This window comes from Bufo bufo, chromosome 1 (assembly GCF_905171765.1).
Source record: "Bufo bufo chromosome 1, aBufBuf1.1, whole genome shotgun sequence".
Taxonomy (NCBI): Eukaryota; Metazoa; Chordata; class Amphibia; order Anura; family Bufonidae; genus Bufo; species Bufo bufo.
The window spans coordinates 756,218,310-756,237,887 of record NC_053389.1 but is presented as its reverse complement, the minus strand read 5'-3'; the positions used below and the strand labels follow the sequence as shown (position 1 = coordinate 756,237,887).

Genomic DNA, 19,578 nt, shown 5'->3' with positions numbered 1-19,578 from the left:
AAAAAATAGAACATGTCCTATTATTGTCCGCATTATGGACAAGGATAGTACTGTTCTATTAGGGGCCAGCTGTTCCGTTCTATACGAAAAGCACACAGACCTCATCCGTGTTTTTTGCGGACCGCAAAATACATACGTTCGTGTGCATGAGACCTTACCGACCCCTGTATAAACCCACTAAGGCCTCATGCACACGACCGTATGTATTTTGCGGTCTGCAAAAAACTAATCCCCAAAAAATACGGATGTGTGCATTCCGTATTTTGCGGAATGGAACAGCTGGCCCCTAATAGAACAGTCCTATCTTTGTCTGTAATGCAGACAATAATAGGACATGTTCTATTTTTTTAGCGGAACGGAAATACGGACATATGGAAACGGAATGCACATGGAGTACCTCCTGTTTTTTTTGCAGACCCATTGAAATAATTGGTTCCGCATACGGTCCACAAAAAAAACGGAACGGACACAGAAAGAAAATACGTTTGTGTGCATGAGCCCTAAGCCTGTATCTGCTTGTCCTAAGTAGGTGGTTTTACCCAATTATAATAAAAAGAGGTATGAAAGATCCATGCACACCCTGGACACCAAGTGCTGCCCACTGACCCACAGATAACATTGGCCCTACTGGTGCAATTTATGGCACATAGACACTGCTTTCTAACATATACACTATGCCAGGCTAGACCTATCACCAGTCCTACATGGTGAGTATTGTATCACTATGTTATACAGTCCTGATCAAAAGTTTAAGACCACTTGAAAAATGGCAAAAAATCTTATTTAGCATGGCTGGATCTTAACAAGGTTCCAAGTAGAGCTTCAACATGCAACAAGAAGAAATGGGAGTGAGACAAAACATTTTCTGAGCATTCAATTTAATGAAAACAACGAATAAACTGAAACAGCCTGTTTTTCAGCTGATCAAAAGTTTAGGACCACATGCCTTTAAAAGGCCAAATCTGTGCAAAGATGTGGATTCATTGTCATTCTCTGTCAGGTAGTCACATGTTGTGATGGCAAAGGCAAAAAAACTCTCCCTTTTTGAACGTGGTCGGGTTGTTGAACTGCATAAGCAGGGTCTCTCACAGCGCGCCATCGCTGCTGAGGTGGGACGCAGTAAGACAGTCATTTAGAATTTCTTAAATGATCCTGAGGGTTATGGAACAAAAAAGTTGAGTGGAAGACCCAAAAAAATTTCACCAGCACTGAGCCGGAGGATCCAATTGGCTGTCCGTCAAGACACTGGACGATCCTCGACCCAAATTAAGGCCCTTACTGGTGCTGACTGCAGCCCCATAACCATCAGATAGCATCTGAGACTGAAGGGCTTCAAAAACAAAAAACGTCTTCAAAGACCTCGTCTCCTTGAACGCCACAGAACTGCTCGTTTTGGACTTTGCAAGAGAGCACCAAACATGGGACATTCAAAGGTGGAAGAAGGTTTTATTCTCTGATGAGAAAAAATTTAACCTTGATGGTCCTGATGGTTTCCAACGTTACTGGCATGACAAGCAGATCCCACCTGAGATGTTTTCTACGCGCCACAGTGGAGGGGCGCCATAATGGTCTGGGGTGCTTTTTCCTTCAGTGGAACAATGGAGCTTCAGGAAGTGCAGGGGCGTCAAACGGCCGCTGGCTATGTCCAGATGTTGCAGAGAGCATTCCTCATGACTGAGAGCCCTCGTCTGTGTGGTAACGACTGGGTTTTTCAACAGGACAACACTACAGTATACAATGCCCGCAGGACAAGGGACTTCTTCCAGGCGAATAACATCACTCTTTTGGCCCATCCTGCGTGTTCCCCTGATCTAAATCCAATTGAGAACCTTTGGGGATGGATGGCAAGGGAAGTTTACAAAAATGGACAACAGTTCCAGACAGTAGATGGCCTTCGTGCGGCCGTCTTCACCACTTGGAGAAATGTTCCCACTCACCTCATGGAAACGCTTGCATCAAGCATGCCGAAACTAATTTTGGAAGTGATAAACAATAACGGCGGAGCTACTCATTACTGAGTTCATGTTTGGAAGTTGGATTTCTGTTTTTGGGGGGTGTAGTTTTTTTTTGGAGGTGTGGTCCTAAACTTTTGATCAGCTGAAAAACAGCATGTTTCAGTTTATTCGTTGTTTTCATTAAATTGAATGCTCAAAAAATGTTTTGTCTCACTCCCATTTCTTCTTGTTGCATATTGAAGCTCTACTTGGAACCTTGTTAAGATCCAGCCATGCTAAATATGATTTTTTGCCATTTTTCAAGTGGTCTTAAACTTTTGATCAAAACTGTATATCACTATGGACTGTCTGAACATGTAGCTTTGATAATAACGAGAGAGAATAAGTGCCAGTCTCACCCTTTGGCACTGTGTACCCTGCTCCTCAGCATTGTTACGTTATCGTATCCTGCTCCTATTAGTCTAGGTATAGAAATTCCTGCTTTCACTGCAAGTTTACTGTTCCTCAAGTGCGTATCCAGTTACCAGGGAAAGGCCTGACTGAACCCAGAGGCCTCCTCACACAAACCCGCATGTTCCAATGATGTCATCTCCCAGTTATGTCTGTGGAGTGGAGATGGGTCTGGAGGAAAGGTGACGAATGGTGAAAGCTAAAGGGTAACTCCAGGAAATAAGATCATCTTTAGAACAAACCACAAGATTTAAAGGGAACCTGTCATCAACTTTATGCTGACCTCACTGAGGGCAGCATAAAATAGTGACAGAAATGCTGATTTCAGCGCTGTGTCACTTATGAGCTAAAAGTAAGGGGTTGCTGAGAACCAGCATCATAATCATTGCAGCCCAGGCCTCGAAAAGAGTCAAATCTACTTGAGAAGAGTCCTGGGTATTCATAATCTCCTGCTCTTCCACCCATCCGCTGATGATTGTCAGTTCTCTCCTAGACAGAAAGGGAGGTGGGCAGGGAGAGCAGGAATTCATGGATAACCAGGACTCTTCTCAGGTGGCCGGGACTCTTTTCCAGGCCCAGTCTGCAATGATTGTGATGTTGGTTCTTGACAACCACTTACTTTTAACTTATAAATGACAGACCGCTGAAATCAACTCACCTGTCTCTACTTTATGCTGCCGTTAGTATGGACAGCATAAAGGTGATGACAGGTTCCCTTTAACCATGCCTGTTCCTTGGATACATCCTTATGGCACCAAATATGTCCTGACAGTAATAATAATGAAGATGATACTAAAATGCTAGTTCTTCTCTGGGCACCAAGACAAAAAATGATTCTCTATCCAAAGCATAAGGAATAAGTATCTGATCAGTGGGGGAGTCTGATGGCGGGGACCCCCACCAATCACAAGAACGGGTGGTCTCGATTCCCCTGAATAATCGTGGTGGTCAAGCATGCGTGCTAACACTCCATTCGTTCTCTCTGGGACTGCTCGAGATAGCTGAGCGCCATGCAACTGGTGTTGTCATTACAGGGCACTATGTCTGGCAATTATGAAAACACTGTGGGAGACTATGGCTGGAAGTTAGGGGTTGTCTAGGTTATTTTTTTTAATCACCACCACAACCTAACAGTACTTCTGAAGAGATCTATACCGCTGCTTTGTTCCATCTCTGTGGCTCCCTGACTGTCTTCATTGGACTTCCAGTCTATGCCTGTCAATTTCCACACAGAAGGGGGTCAACAGGTCCCCTCCAAGCAATGGCAGGCTTCAATAGTAATGGGCGACACAACACTGCTGGGTCACGTTCTGCCTCTGGACAAAATAGCGCCGACACCAGTCATTGACCCGGTCCATGCGGAAGTTGACAGACTGGAGGTCCAGGTAAGACAGCCCGGGAGCCGAAACAAAGCGCCTAGTTACCAAAAGTCCCAAATTTATCGGGACAGTCCCTGCAAATTTGGGCTCTCCGGGGCCCCAAAAAAATGGTCAGGTCTTAAATACCATCCATATGTGGGCGGCTTGGGTGGGTTTGGATGTTCCTGGGGTGGGTCTTACATGTCACAAATTTAACAAATAGAATGTTGGTAAGTATGGGGGCGGAGGGGAACAGGTAAGTGTGGATCTCTTCACAGGTTTCAGTAGTTTAAGGGAACATTTCCTAAAACTTACAAAGACTCCAACTGGAGCACAGTGGCTGGAACAATGGGGGCATTGCTGTCTTTATAATGGAGGCACTGTGGAAGTCTATGAGAAGGATATCAAAAAGCCTGCCACAGCATGCAAGCATTTATGTCAAAGGTATGGTGGTGGGGGGGTTGTATCTGTTTTTGAAGTCACAAGTTTGATAATATTATATAAATGCAAGTAATCAGCAAGAAATGTTATGCAGATTTTGAGAAAGAATCCTTTGTGTCTGCAAGTAAACCGAATTGTCCTTCAGAGTTAGGCCTCCTGCACACGACAGTGTTTTTTAACGTCCCGCAAAACGGGGTTCCGTTGGTCCGTGATCCGTGACCGTTTTTTCATCCGTGGGTCTTCCTTGATTTTTGGAGGATCCACGGACATGAAAAAACAGTCGTTTTGGTGTCCGCCTGGCCGTGCGGAGCCAATCGGATCCGTCCTGAATTACAATGCAAGTCAATGGGGACGGATCCGTTTGACGTTGACACAATATGGTGCAATTTCAAACGGATCAGTCCCCTATTGACTTTCAATGTAAAGTCAGGAGCTAATATACCATCGGATCGGAGTTTTCTCCAATCCGATGGTATATTTTAACTTGAAGCGTCCCCATCACCATGGGAACGCCTCTATGTTAGAATATACTGTCGGATATGAGTTAGATCGTGAAACTCAAATCCGACAGTATATTCTAACACAGAGGCGTTCCCATGGTGATGGGGACGCTTCAGGTTAGAATATACTAAAAGAACTGTGTACATGACTGCCCCCTGCTGCCTGGCAGGTGCTGCCAGGCAGCAGGGGGCAGACCCCCCCGTTTTTGACTCATTGGTGGCCAGTGCGGCCGGCCCCCTCCCCCCTGTAGTTAACTCTTTGTTGTCTAGTGCAGCCGGCCCCCCTCCCTCCCCTGTAGTTAACTCATTGGTGGCCAGTGGGCCCCCCTCCCTCCCCTGTAGTTAACTCTTTGTTGTCCAGTGCGGCCGCCCCCCCCCCTCCCTCCCCTGTAGTTAACTCGTTGGTGGCCAGTGGGCCCTCCCCCCTCCCTCCCCCTCCTAATTAAAATCTCCCCCCCTATCATTGGTGGCAGCGGAGAGTACCGATCGGAGTCCCAGTTTAATCGCTGGGGCTCCGATCGGTAACCATGGCAACCAGGATGCTACTGCAGTCCCGGTTGCCATGGTTACTTAGCAATTTGTAGAAGCATTATACTTACCTGCGAGGCTGCGATGTCTGTGACCGGCCGGGAGCTCCTCCTACTGGTAAGTGACAGATCATTAAGCAATGCGCCGCACAGACCTGTCACTTACCAGTAGGAGGAGCTCCCGGCCGGTTACAGACATCGCAGCCTCGCAGGTAAGTATAATGCTTCTACAAATTGCTAAGTAACCATTGCAACCGGGACTGCAGTAGCGTCCTGGTTGCCATGGTTACCGATCGGAGCCCCAGCGATTAAACTGGGACTCCGATCGGTACTCTCCGCTGCCACCAATGATAGGGGGGGAGATTTTAATTAGGAGGGGGAGGGAGGGGGGAGGGCCCACTGGCCACCAACGAGTTAACTACAGGGGAGGGAGGGGGGGCCCACTGGCCACCAACGAGTTAACTACAGGGGAGGGAGGGGGGGCCGGCCGCACTGGACAACAAAAAGTTAACTACAGGGGAGGGAGGGGGGCCCACTGGCCACCAATGAGTTAACTACAGGGGAGGGAGGGGGGGGCGGCCGCACTGGCCACCAATGTGTTAACTACAGGGGGGCGGCCTGCCCCCTGCTGCCTGGCAGCACCTGCCAGGCAGCAGGGGGCAGTCATGTACACAGTTCTCAGTATATTCTAACTAGCGGATCCGTCTGTATAAAAAGTAACCTACGGCCACGGATCACGGACGCGGATGCCAATCTTGTGTGCATCCGTGTTCTTTCATGGACCCATTGACTTGAATGGGTCCGTGAACCGTTGGCCGTGAAAAAAATAGGACAGGAAACACGGATCACGGATGCGGCTGCAAAACGGTGCATTTTCCGATTTTTCCACGGACCCATTGAAAGTCAATGGGTCCGCGAAAAAAAACGGAAAACGGCACAACGGCCACGGGTGCACACAACGGTCGTGTGCAGGAGGCCTTAGATGCAGATTTTAGAACTCCATTGACTTCAATGGAAAAAAATCTATGATAAATCTGCACACAATCTGCAAGGTAATGAACATGCTGCAGATTTCAAAATGGAATCCACAAGAAGGAATCTGCACTAGGAAAAAATCTGCAGCATGTTCATAGTGTGTGCAAAACTCCATTGACTTGTAAATGTGTACAGATTTGTGCTGCGAATTCCATACCGCAAATCCTCATGAAGTCCGCATTATAGCTGCCTGCACACATGAATGTATCTGATGCAGATTTTCCACATGGATTTTGGTGCGGATTTCGCTGTTACTTGTGGATATTGTTATGGCTTTCCCTAAGATTTCTCCTTTCGCATCGCAAAGAATGAAAAGCACAATATAAATAGGCACAAAGGATTGACAGGGTGCAGATTTCAAAATCTGCACAATTTCCTGCACCATGTGCATGAGATTTTGAAAATCTCATCTAAATTAGCAGGGAAAACCTACACATATGCCAAACAGTAAAAATTTGGGGAATTGAGTCAGCACAACCTGTATGTAGGTGCACATCACTATGGCGAAATACATATACAAACGCAAAATACAAATGCAATAGCACTCTATATCCAGCATTCTGCCCTGCCTCTATGCTGGATGAGGCATTGGTGTACATTTTGGCCAAAGCGTAATAAGCCACTCACCACGTCAAGGTCGCCTCTATTTGAGTGGTCCCTAACACTAGTTCCTACCTGTTTATGGGCCATGACAGCCACACAAAGTCCAGGGAATGCAGGTCAGCGTGCACGCCAAGCACACTCTGCTTTTAACCCCGTCCGGTGCCATTACAGCTTTCATCGGATCCAGGGATGCAAGTACCAACATGCATGCTGAGCCCACTATATACTTCTCCTGGAGCCAAATGGCTACTGGTAGGTTCTATATAAGCAGACTCAGTTTTATACTGACTTTAAAACCAGCCTCCAGGACAGATTGACTGGTCAGGTGTGCATGACTCAAAGGAGATCGCCACACCTCCAATATATACTACAAAGAAAAAATGTGGGTGATTGAGTCAGCACAACCCTGTATGTGGTGCACATCACTATGGCGAAATACATATACAAACGGAAAATACAAATGTGATAGCACTCTATATCCAGCATTCTGCCCTGACTCCATGCTGGATGAGGCATTGGTGTACATTTTGGCCAAAGCGTAATAAGCCACTCACCACGTCAAGGTCGCCTCTATGGAGTGGTCCCTAACACTAGTTCCTACCTGTTTATGGGCCATGACAGCCACACAAAGTCCAGGGAATGCAGGTCAGCGTGCAAGCCAAGCACACTCTGCTTTTAACCCCGTCCGGTGCCATTACAGCTTTCATCGGATCCAGGGATGCAAGTACCAACATGCACGCTGGATCCAGTTGTGCGGACTCAATTCCCCAAATTTTTTCTTTGTAGTATATATTGGAGGCGTGGCGATCTCCATGCAGTCATGCACACCTGACCAGTCAATCTGTCCTGGAGGCTGGTTTTAGTCAGTATAAAACTGAGTTTGCTTATATAGAACCTACCAGTAGCCATTTGGCTCCAGGAGAAGTATATGGTGGGCTCAGCGTGCATGTTGGTACTTGCATCCCTGGATCCGATGAAAGCTGTAATGGCACCGAACGGGGTTAAAAGCAGAGTGTGCTTGGTGTGCATGCTGACCTGCATTCCCTGGACTTTGTGTGGCTGTCATGGCCCATAAACAGGTAGGAACTAGTGTTAGGGACCACTCAAATAGAGGCGACCTTGACATGGTGAGTGGCTTATTACGCTTTGGCCAAAATGTACACCAATGCCTCATCCAGCATGGAGTCAGGGCAGAATGCTGGATATAGAGTGCTATCACATTTGTATATTCCAAACAGTGTGCAGATATTCTAAGGTCTCATGCACATGACCGTATTCATTTTGCGGCACTCAAATTGCAGATCTGCAAAATATTCGTGCTGCATCCGCATTTTTTGCAGACCCATTGACTTCAATAGGTTGGAGGTCCACATTTTGACAAGTATAGGACATATTCTACTATGCTTTCAACATCCGTATGTCCTTCCGCAAAAAGACAGAATATATCTGCAAAATGTGGACCACGGCCCACTGAAAACAATTGGTCCGCAAATAAAATGAGTACGGTACGTGGACCACATCTGTATTTTGCAGAACCGCGATTTGTGGACTGCAAAACAGATATGGTTGTGTGCATGAGGCCTTATGGAAGGAAGGTTGTCCAGGATTATAAGAACAGTACAGCACCACCTGTCCTCAGGTTGTGTGTGGTATTGCAAATCAGTGCCATTCACTTTAAACGTCTTTAGTCTCAGTAACCAGACAAAACCTATGGAGAGGTGGGACCCAGTTTTTGGAAGAAAGCAGCCATGTTTTTCTAGTTCTGCAGAACCACCTTAAAGAAAAAGGATAGAGGTGTAGCTATAGGGTTTATGAAGTAGCAGTCAAATGTCCCCTCTGACTCATCAGAAGACACCAGTGTCACAAGGAAGATGCCCTTTGATAGATCTTACATTGGGGCCCTAGATCAGAGAAGGTAGATCACCTGTGGTATTCTGGGAACTCTTCAGTGTAGGAGGTGATCATTTTGCAGATGCTTCTATGATATGGAGTTACACCTGGTTCTCATGTCTGATACTTGGGAGGTATTAGGTCATATTTTCACAAACGTTTCCTAAAGGCAATTCATACCATCAGGGTGGAATCCCATGTATTCTCTGTTGTGTTTTTTTATTAAAGTCAATGGATTTGGCCTAAGGGACGTTACCTAGAGAGTCTCTTCTGCTCGAGCACCTGTACAGTGTTACCAAATAGCTGACATTGAAAGCTATTCAATAAGGATGGGACCGTTCTTCTAAGGCTTTTATAGGTTTTTGCGGTCCGTTTTTCACGGATCCGTTGTTACGTTTTTTGTTTCCGTTTCTGTTACGTTTTTCCGTTCCGTTTTTCCATACGGCATATACAGTATACAGTAATTACATAGAAAAAATTGGGCTGGGCATAACATTTTCAATAGATGGTTCCGCAAAGACGGAACGGATACGGAAGACATACGGATGCATTTCCGTATGTGTTCCATTTTTTTTTGCGGACCCATTGACTTGAATGGAGCCACGGAACGTGATTTGCGGGCAATAATAGGACATGTTCTATCTTTCAACAGAACGGAAAAAACGGAAATACGGAAACGGAATGCTTACGGAAGACATTCCGTTTTTAATGCGGAACCATTGAAATGAATGGTTCCGTATTATACGGAACACAAAAAAAGTCCCGTACACTCGCAAAAAAAACGATCGTGTGAACTAGGCCTAAGGCTAATCTATAAATGTGTGATTGTTGGGGTATATAACTGCCTCTCCCTGCTTCCCAGACTTGTTTTAGCTTCCCCATTTAGGCTTTAGGCTACATGAAAAACGGACATGTGATCGACTTTTTTTAACGGTCATAACACGTCTGTGTTAAGACCAATGGTAGTTTATGGGTTTATTCACACGACAGTTTTTTTGGACGGACAGTGAATAAGTGACGTCAAGAAAGATCTTGTTTGTTTTTTCACTGACAGACAGCCCCCATACAATTGAATGAGTCCGTTTTTAACGTCCGTTTCTCAGAAAGGCATCAGATAAAAACATACAATTTAGGCCTCATGCACACGACCGTTGTTGTGTTCCGTTCCGCAAAACGGGGTTCCGTTGTTCCGTGATCCGTTTCCGTTTTTGTTTCCGTGTGTCTTCCTTTATTTTTGGAGGATCACCAGACATAAAGGAAAGCAAAAAAAAGTCTAAGTCAAGTTTGCCATGCAAATGATAGGAAAGAAACGGACGTGGACTCACGGACGCGGATGACAATCTTGTGTGCCTCCGTGTTTTTTCACGGACCCATTGACTTGAATGGGTCCGCGAACCGTTTTCTGCGAAAATAATAGGACAGGTTATATTTTTTTGACGGACTGGAACCATGGATCACGGACGCGGATGAAAAACGGTGCATTAGCCGAGTTTTCAACTGACCCATTGAAAGTCAATGGGTCCGCAAAAAATCACGGAAAACGGAACAACGGACACGGAACACAACAACGGTCATGTGCATGAGGCCTTAGGGAAGAAAAAAAAATAAGAAAGATTGTAAATTTGGTGCTATCTGTGTCCCGAGACAAGCCCAGTCTGATGGATCACACATTTACCGGATTTGTCATGTAATCATCTATATTACTACGGTTTGGGGATCATGTTACTGTCATTGTTTACAGAAATCTGGAGACATAAGGTTCAATTTACCCAGAAAATGGAACTAATGAGTAGCAGGAAAAATGTCCCCAGGGCCATCAGTACAACAAGAAAATACTTTAAATAATCCTGACCCTCAGTGATAGCCTCCAGCCATGTTGAACGTGCAGTTGGAGGATTGCTGATTTTGTTGACCCTAGCTCATTGTACAGCACAGACCAAGGTGGTCTATATTCTGTAGATCTAGAGTTTGAACAACCTCTACTTGTTAGAAGCGTCTCTGCAATAAGCTATTCACAAAGTGTCCCCCTGCTGGGATCCACAGGTATTTATGGGGAAAGCCTGTTCATTAGTGTTCAGTTTCCCTGCAGCGCCACCTCAGGGGTAATTAAGCATTACACAATGTCCATTCAGATGAAAGGGTTGTCTGTGGCATGCAGAACAGAACAGGTCCTCCAGAGCGAGAGATGCTTTTTGTGACTGCTCTGAGATCCTGAACAGAGGAGCCCCCTCTGTAAACTCCGATTTCACTATGAAACCTGTGTATGAAAATGAGTTTTTACAACAATCTCACAACCCCTGGGACAATATTAGGGGGAAATGCTGTGTCTTGAAGTACATTTTCATGGCTATACTTCCACCTTCATGCTTCCGGTAATCCTATCTAGTCTTAAAGGTTTACACCCCTTTCAGGTACAGAACATTTGCGTCCTTACTACTTGGCCCTGTCTGTGACATCCAGCACACATCCGATAAAGAAAAATATATTAAAGCATCTTTAAAGCCATAGTACTGAATTTCCTAGGAGTTTAAGCTTACGCATTTTGAACCTAAGTGGTTCTTCGTTGTAGCATGCTGGTCATATACATTTGAAAGTGTTCCCAAAGAACACAAGGCTCAGGCATGTTGAAATCCAACAGCCTGATCCTTATCTCTCCCAAAATCTGCCATCAGAGAGAGTCAGGACTCAGGAGGACCCCATACACAATAGATGGTTCGCCATTCCTGGTTTTAAATGCGTAGGCAACACATTTCTAGGATGTTCACTACTATGCTTTTTTAACCATGGCTTAGCAATGTGTTTTTTTATAATAGACAAAATTAGCATTAAAAATAACATTAAATCCAATACTAAGATAAAACAATACTACAAATCCAATACTTTTATAATTATAATATCACCACCATTATTATTATTATTATTATGTGGTTTTTATAGCAATAAATCGAGCAGTTAATTAGTTAATAATGATTTTATTTTCACCAGAAGTACTGTACACTTAAGGGGGAAGACCAGCTTGCCATAGGTAAGCATTATTTCAATAGGCTGTTGAGTGTGGTGCTATTTTTTGCAGTTTTAAAATGTATTCATGACCTGTGAAAGTCGTTAACCTTGAGATAGCAAGCCAGACCCTGCATGTCGACTACCGCCCCTGGTCTGAATAGAGGCCAGAGGTTTCAGTAGTCAGCAGTGAGGACAAAAAGCATCTGTAGCAGAGGAGATCTGAAGACCCTGGGGTTATTCAACATCATCCTGAAAAGTCATTTAGTAATGAGAGTGCTGGTGGGAGGTGGGACACAGGCAGGAAGGTGGAGGCTGGAATGACCGGGAAAGGAGAACGTCAGGAATGGAGAGTAGACAAAAGGGAAAGTGATAGGAAACCACTCTACAGCTGGTGACAGGTTTGGCATTCAAGTAGAACTACACGGCAGGCCTAGATGAGACGAGAATTGGAGGCCATGCATGTTATTGGGCTAAAGGTATATAATATGATGCCCTTTAAGTGACCTATTAAGGAATGTGCCCCCGGGCCATCTGTCGTCCATGTGTGTACCTAACATGTACAGTTCAAACATTGTACATTCCCTGTACATTCCTTAACCATGTACTGTACCAGCCTTTGCTGACACTCAACTAGATGGACTGTACCGAACATTGCTGTCCCTCAACTAGATGGACTGTAATGACCAATACTGTCACTTAACTATATGGACTGTACCAGCCATTGCTGTCACTCAACTACATAGACTTTACCAACTATTGCTGTCACTCAGCTAGATGGACTGTACAGACCATTGCCACCACTCATCTAGATGGACTCTTAATGACCAATACTGTCACTCAACTAGATAGACTTTCCCAACTATTGCTGTCCTTCAACTAGATGGACTGTATCTTAGTTGGAAGGACTGTAATGACCAATGCTGTCCTCCAATTAGATGGGCTGTACCATCTATTGCTGTCACTCAGCTAGACAGATTGTACAGACCATTGCTGTCCCTCAACTAGATGAACTGTACTGTACTATTGCTTGTGAGTCGAGTTGGGATTAATAGCAGTTGGTTGAATGATCATTGAAGGAGTATTGTCACCTAAAGGGAATCTGTCACCAGTTTTCTGCTTTTCTCACTTTTAAACCCGAACAGCTCCAGCACATGCCAATGAGTCCCCATATCCACAAGCTCGCGGCTCTCCTCGCCCACCTGCCTCTGACAGCTTTTTTCCATATGAATTAGCAGTTGGGTGCAAAGAGTCGTGAGCTCATAAATATGGGGACTCATTGGCATGGTCTGGAGCTGTTCACTACAAGATTTTGGCAAAACCGCTGGTTCAAATAAAGAAAGTGACCCAGCATTTTGCTAAGGAGACCTGTCACTAGTTTATGTTGCCCTTAGTTAGGACACCATAAAACTGCTGAAAAATTCCCTTTAGAGGAGTTTTTCCAATATACAGACTTATATTCCACCATATCCACAGTGAGGGACGGACTGCTGGGAGTCCCACTAATCATGAGAATGGGGGTCCTGAGTATTCTGAATGAATAGATTAGCTATCTCCTGCATTATCTGCTGGAGATAGATGAGTACAGTGCTTGGCAGGAGTCCCACAGAGAATGACTGTAAGTGGCACTGCACATGCTTGGCCACCATTTCATTCCCGTTCTCGTGATTGTCAGTGGGGCCCAGAGGTTGGACCCTGACGATGAAGCACTTATTACCTATCCTGTGGATAGGGGATAGTTTTATATCTTGGTATAATCCCTTTATGGCTAAAGATCCATATACAGTGAATACAGAACTTTTAGGGCAGCAGGGTGGGTCAGTGGTTAGTACAATTAGGCTGTGAGCACCACTTTGGACAGTGATTTACTGACGGAGTGTGACATCATTTGGTGCAGGTAGTAATAATGTATTAATAAATAATAAGAGGGTAGCATCGTTCCATATTGCCCTTAAGTTCTATCAAAGGTTCAGTGAGAGTTTAACAGGAAGAAACCTTTCATAACTCCTAAGTTGTAAAATAAGCTTCAATGAGAGTAATATATCTCAATGCTTGCAATATGGAAGAAATCATGTTTTCAGTCTACGTGTCTTATGGTCTGCTGCACAGAAATTGGAGATGTACATTTTTATAAGAATGTTGGCCAACAAGTCTGTACACTACATATTGTATAAAGTTAATTAAACGTAGCACATTTCCAGCATGATTTCTCCTTCCCAGATCAGAGGAGGAATGTGTCTGGGAGCAGCAATCACTCTCTATGTGTCCTCGAAGCTTGTGCCTTATCCTGGAACAAACCCAAGAAGCACAGGACATTGACAATACCTGGGCCGATGCATAAAATAGGCAAGAGAGGCTCTAATTCAAGCAGGAATAGGCACGATCTAGAACCTATAATGAGCATTGCCTTCATATTTGAAGCATCATAACAGCACAAGATATTGGGTGTCTGGCGGTTCCCATAAATTGTTGATAAATGTCCAAAAGAAGATCTAGAAGATCTTGGTAAGCATCACAGATGTGTCAGGTCATAAATGGTATAAATTTTCATAACAGAGGAAGCTCTCATAAACACCAGGGACAGCTGTGGCATTTTATGATGGGAAACAACCATTACTGGATAATCAGGCCAGCAGAAGGTTTTTCCACCAAGGCAGTAAATCATTTTGACAAATGGGTTATTTGAGGCAGATGTTACCAATGTGGTCAGTTATTGAGGGAACTGGACATCTAAAAAATATGTTTGTTAAAAATGATCTAAAAGATCCTCCTAAGTCCTCTATGTCAGATGCTAATAAGATCTCTGTTGGGGAATCCCTCTGGTATCTGCTCTAGGGAAGAAACCAGGTCAGCCATATTTGATAGTCAAAGCCTATTCTATGGTCCCACTGGAGGCAGATCCACAGGTGTCTTCAAGACACTTATCTCCACCTTCATAGAAATGGTTAGCCAATCACATTAATGGAAGATTAGTTGATAACAGTCCATGATTACCAAGAGACATAGACCAGTGGACATCCAGCCAACAACATTTGCTGGTCTAAAAATGATCCCCTCGGTTTCAACAAGGGAGTCATTTGCCTGTCCCCACTGGCCTATTCTCCATTGGTTTAGTGTCACTTGGACTTGAATGAAAACTATGCCAGCCAAAAATGAGAATTTGACCATAACAGCCAATCAGAACAAAAATTCTATAATCCTAACCCAATGATAGTTTGTTTGTTTTTTACATTAGAGGACAGTCTATCTTCTCATTGGTTCCTGTATGACCTGTTGGGACTTCTTTACCTTCAAGTACATACATAATCCAAGTCCATCTTCCTAGTGAAGGTGGTGGTGACGCCATTTACTTACATTCCAAAATGTTAGGTGAGTATTTAAAAAAATGTTCATCTACTAACTATAAAATGGTTGAAAATTTGGAAAAGATAGCTCTCTAGCACAGGCCAAAACAAGACTCCATCCAGTATTTAATGGGTATGACCTGGCCTGTACATTGGTACCATGGGATCAGTACAGACATTGTCCCATTGTACTCCATGTCACTTTTCCTCTGTGACTGGAATTTTTGAGGAGCATTAGACGGAGGGAAGGAACCTGCATGAGACACAGCACCAGACCATTTACTCCCTGCATTGCCAGAGTTAATACAGAGAGGAGCAACCGGCTGTAATATCCTTCACAGGCAGGAAGAAGCCCTAATTGGTAAACCAGAGGAGTCTGTGCAGCTGGGGTGCTGTGATACTGCTGAGCACCTCTATACATTATAGCCTCTATACTGGCATGTGCTTGCTTTGCCTGTGATGGCTAACCTCCGACACTCCAGCTGTGGTGAAACTACGACTCCCAAGATGTACACTTGCTTGGCTGTTCAAGGAACTCTATAGAAATGAATGTAGCATGCTGGGAGTCGTAGTTTAACCACAGCTGGAGTGCGGAAGGTTAGCCATCACTGGCTATGCTATCCATCCTTCAAGGGCATAAACAATGAACAGCCTTGTTAGATTTCTTTCTTTGGCCAAACTTCTAGATCGCTTCATGGGGGTGCTTGGTAGATCTCCTCCATCTATGGTGATAACATTCTACATTAACAAGCCTCGCCGGGGAGGGGGGGGGGGGGGTCGGCGTTGCGGCTCACACCTATATATCTGTGACCACCTTAATATGATCTGCAGAGTATTAACAACAATTGCGCTCCCTTCACATACATGGCAGTTATGTAGGATCTTTTACATACAGTATTACTTATACAGAGTGCAGACATCAATGATGGAGCGAGAAGGTAGGAAGGTAGAGAAGACAAGATGTAGAGAAGTGAAATCCTTCACAGCTTCAATGCTGGCGCCAGTATCTAATAATTGTCATTATCAGCTTCTTTCTCAGCAGAAGTTCAGAATAGTGACCATAAAGATGAGAAACCACTGCAGAGCATCACTCACATAAGACTGGGCAACATCTGCAGAGCATCTCAATGAAGATGGGACGCTCATTAGCTACATATCGCTGATAGGGACACCATAAGCTATGTCACTTCTACAGAGCATCACTCCACAGAAGGAGTGACCTATACACTACACTCACTGTGTTATGTATAAGTGCTACAGAGCATCACTCCTTATAGGCTCTATAACGTCTGCAGGGCATCACACCTTACAAGAAGTATATTCTTTATGTATAGCTTCAGTAGAGCATCACTCCTTTAGGCTATATCATTTCTGCAGAGCATCACGCCATACAAACCACATATACACTTCACACACCATAAACATGAAGATAATTACTCGTGGTACATCAACTTTATCCACCATGAACTATGTAGCACATAGAGAACATCCATTCTCATATAACTACTGCAGAGCATTACTCCATTAGTGACATATGCAAACTTTCTGCAGAACTTTAACCCATTCAAGAAACATTTTACACTTTACTTACATCGGCCATGTTTCTTCTGCAGACTTTCACTTTATACAAGTGATAAATACTCCCCATAAGTTATATAACTTCTGCAGAGCATCATTCATCATTAGCTATAATAGTGCTGCAGAGCATTACCCTATAAAAGTGACAACAACATGTTACTTAGTACAAGCTAGTCAGCAGCTGCAGAGCATTGCTCCATCCCATATAGATAAAGGAGCATCACTGGATCTGTAAGGTCACAACCCTGACCTCTGCAGTAAATTCCTCAATGAATCATGTGCAGACCATTTCTCTCTAAGCTATGGGAGGCTGAAGAGCATCTCTCCCCATACACTGCATACATTCTATGTATACTTATCTATGTGACACCTGCAGAGCATCTCTCCACCCATATACTGTATAAAAGTGTATCTCATGTAACATCTGCAGAGCATCTCTCCACCCATATACTGTATAAAAGTGTATCTCATGTAACAACTGCAGAGCATGTCTCCACCCATATACTGTATAAAAGTGTATCTCATGTAACATCTGCAGAGTATCTCTCCACCCATATACTGTATAAAAGTGTATCTCATGTAACATCTGCAGAGCATCTCTCCACCTATATACTGTATAAAAGTGTATCTCATGTAACATCTGCAGAGTATCTCTCCACCCATATATTGTATAAAAGTGTATGACATATAACAACTGCAGAGCATCTCTCCGCCCATATATTGTATAAAAGTGCATCTAGTAACATCTGCAGAGCATCTCTCCCACTCTACTATGCAGTAGATCATGAAACAAATGTTGGCACTGGTAATGGGCACTTACTTTCAGGACAGCTACTACCCCTACTATCCCTCCCTCCATGTGCACTGTGTAGTCTGTGTAGTGTGCACTCACAGGTCAGCTGCAGTTGCAGGTCCCCACTGGTGGAGTAGCCTTTGTAGCCTGTCAGGGTCTCTGCTCAGTCCTGGGATGATGAGGGTCCCTGGCCGTGTTATGGAAGCTTTCCCTGAAGTCTCCAGCACACTTTTTGAAATCACGGAAGCCTCCCTCCCTCTCTCCCCTCCTCTCCCCTCCTCTCCCAGCCCCCAGCAGACTCTCACATCCTAACCAGTGAGCTCATACATAGGAGTTGTGCTCTGGGCTCTGAGGGGTTAAACGTTAGCTAAGAAATCTTCTGACTTGGGGCTTATATAAAATGAGCACAGACTGGTGCGACACGCCAAACTGCACGCTGCACGAGGTATACAGATGTAGCAGAGCTAACTTTATCATGTAACTGTTTGAGGCTGATACCAGTTACGATAACGCAGTCTTAAGCTGGGTTTACATCACATATTTTCTATCCGTTTAACGTATACAGAAAATATACATGTTTAACGGATGCCTCAGACTGATGCTATACAGTGGCATCCGTTCACTATAGAGTTCAATTGTAAAAAAAATAAAATGTATACGTTGACATATAGAATTTTTTATCGGACTGTGCAGGATACAACGTGGTGTGCTGCGTTTTTGTATTATTTTTTTTTTAAACGTATACGTCAAACGGAGGCATCTGTATGTGCTGTGTGAACGCAGCCACTTATTGTATGCATACATCTTTTATCACAGTGAGGCCCAGAACCAGACACCAGAAATGATCTGCTTTTTGGTCTATCTATTTATCTCATATCTATATATCACTAGCGGAAGGATCCGGCTTCACACAGGTATATTTCATCTATTTCATTTAATGTTTCTGTGTGTCGTTAAAAGATATCGACAGTATCCCCTATAACAGTGACATCTACAGTGCCCCGCCCCTTCAACAGTGACCTTCACAGCCCCCCACCCCTTAACACTGACCCCCCACAGTGCCCCGCCTCCTTAAAATGGGACCTCCACAGCAGCCCACCCCCTTAACTTTGACCTTCACAGCAGCCTGCCCCTTTAACAGTGAGTTCCACAGCACTCCACCCCCTTAACAGTGACCTCTACAGCACCCGCCCCTTAACACTGACCATAGGTTGCAGTCCCCCTAACTGTGACCTCCATCATTTCCGGCCCCCTTAACAGAGACCTCCACAGCGACTGCCCCTTTAACAGTGACTGCCACAGTACCCCGCTCCCTTAACAGGGACCTCCACTGTACCCCGCTCCCATAACAGTGACCTCACAGTACCCTGCTGCCCCTTTAATAGTGATCTCCACAGTCAACCGCACCCTTAACAGTAGCCTCCACAGCGCCTTCCCCTTTAACAGTGACCTCCATAGCGGCCGGCACTTTATTTGTGACCTCCACAGTACCCCGTCTCGTTAACAGTGATTTCCAAAATAACCCGCCCCCTTAACACTGACCTCCACAGAGCTCCGTTCCCTTAAAATGTGACCTCCACAACACCCCGCCCCCTTAACAGTGACCTCTACAGCACCCCGGCCCTTAACACTGACCTCCATAGCGGGCCATCCCCTTAACTGTGACCTCCACTGTTCCCTGCCCCCTTAACAGAGACCTCCATAGCGCCCACCCCTTTACCAGTGACCTCCACAGCATCCCGCCCCCTTAACAGTGACCTAAACAGCGGCACGCCCCTTTAACAGTGACCTCCACAGCATCGGCCCCTTTGTTAGTGACCTCCACAGTACCTCATCTCCTTAACAGTGATTTCCACAACACCTTGTCCCCTTAACAGTGGCCTCTACAGCAATCTGCCTCTTACACTGACCTCCACAGTGAACCGTCCCCTTAACTGTGACCTCCACAGAAGCCTGCCCCCTTAACTGTGACCTCCACAGCGCCCTGCCCCTTTAACGCTGACCTATAGCAGTGAAGAAAAATGGCTGGATTGTTATGGAAACCTGGTGTTAAACTGTGTGTAACATCCCAGAGTGGTGTTACCACTACTGCACCCTGCTACTA

The 19,578-nt window shown here is 44.9% G+C and overlaps 1 protein-coding gene across 1 annotated transcript in view; it reads right to left on the bottom strand.

Moving 5' to 3' along the window:
• LOXL2 (lysyl oxidase like 2) overlaps positions 1 to 17,711 on the bottom strand; it is a 75,855-nt gene extending 58,144 nt beyond the window's left edge. Inside the window, exon 1 of the mRNA XM_040414545.1 lies at positions 17,574 to 17,711. The gene's annotated coding sequence lies outside the window, so the exon portion shown is untranslated. The remainder of the gene's footprint in view (positions 1 to 17,573) is intronic.
• Positions 17,712 to 19,578: the final 1,867 nt, after the last annotated feature.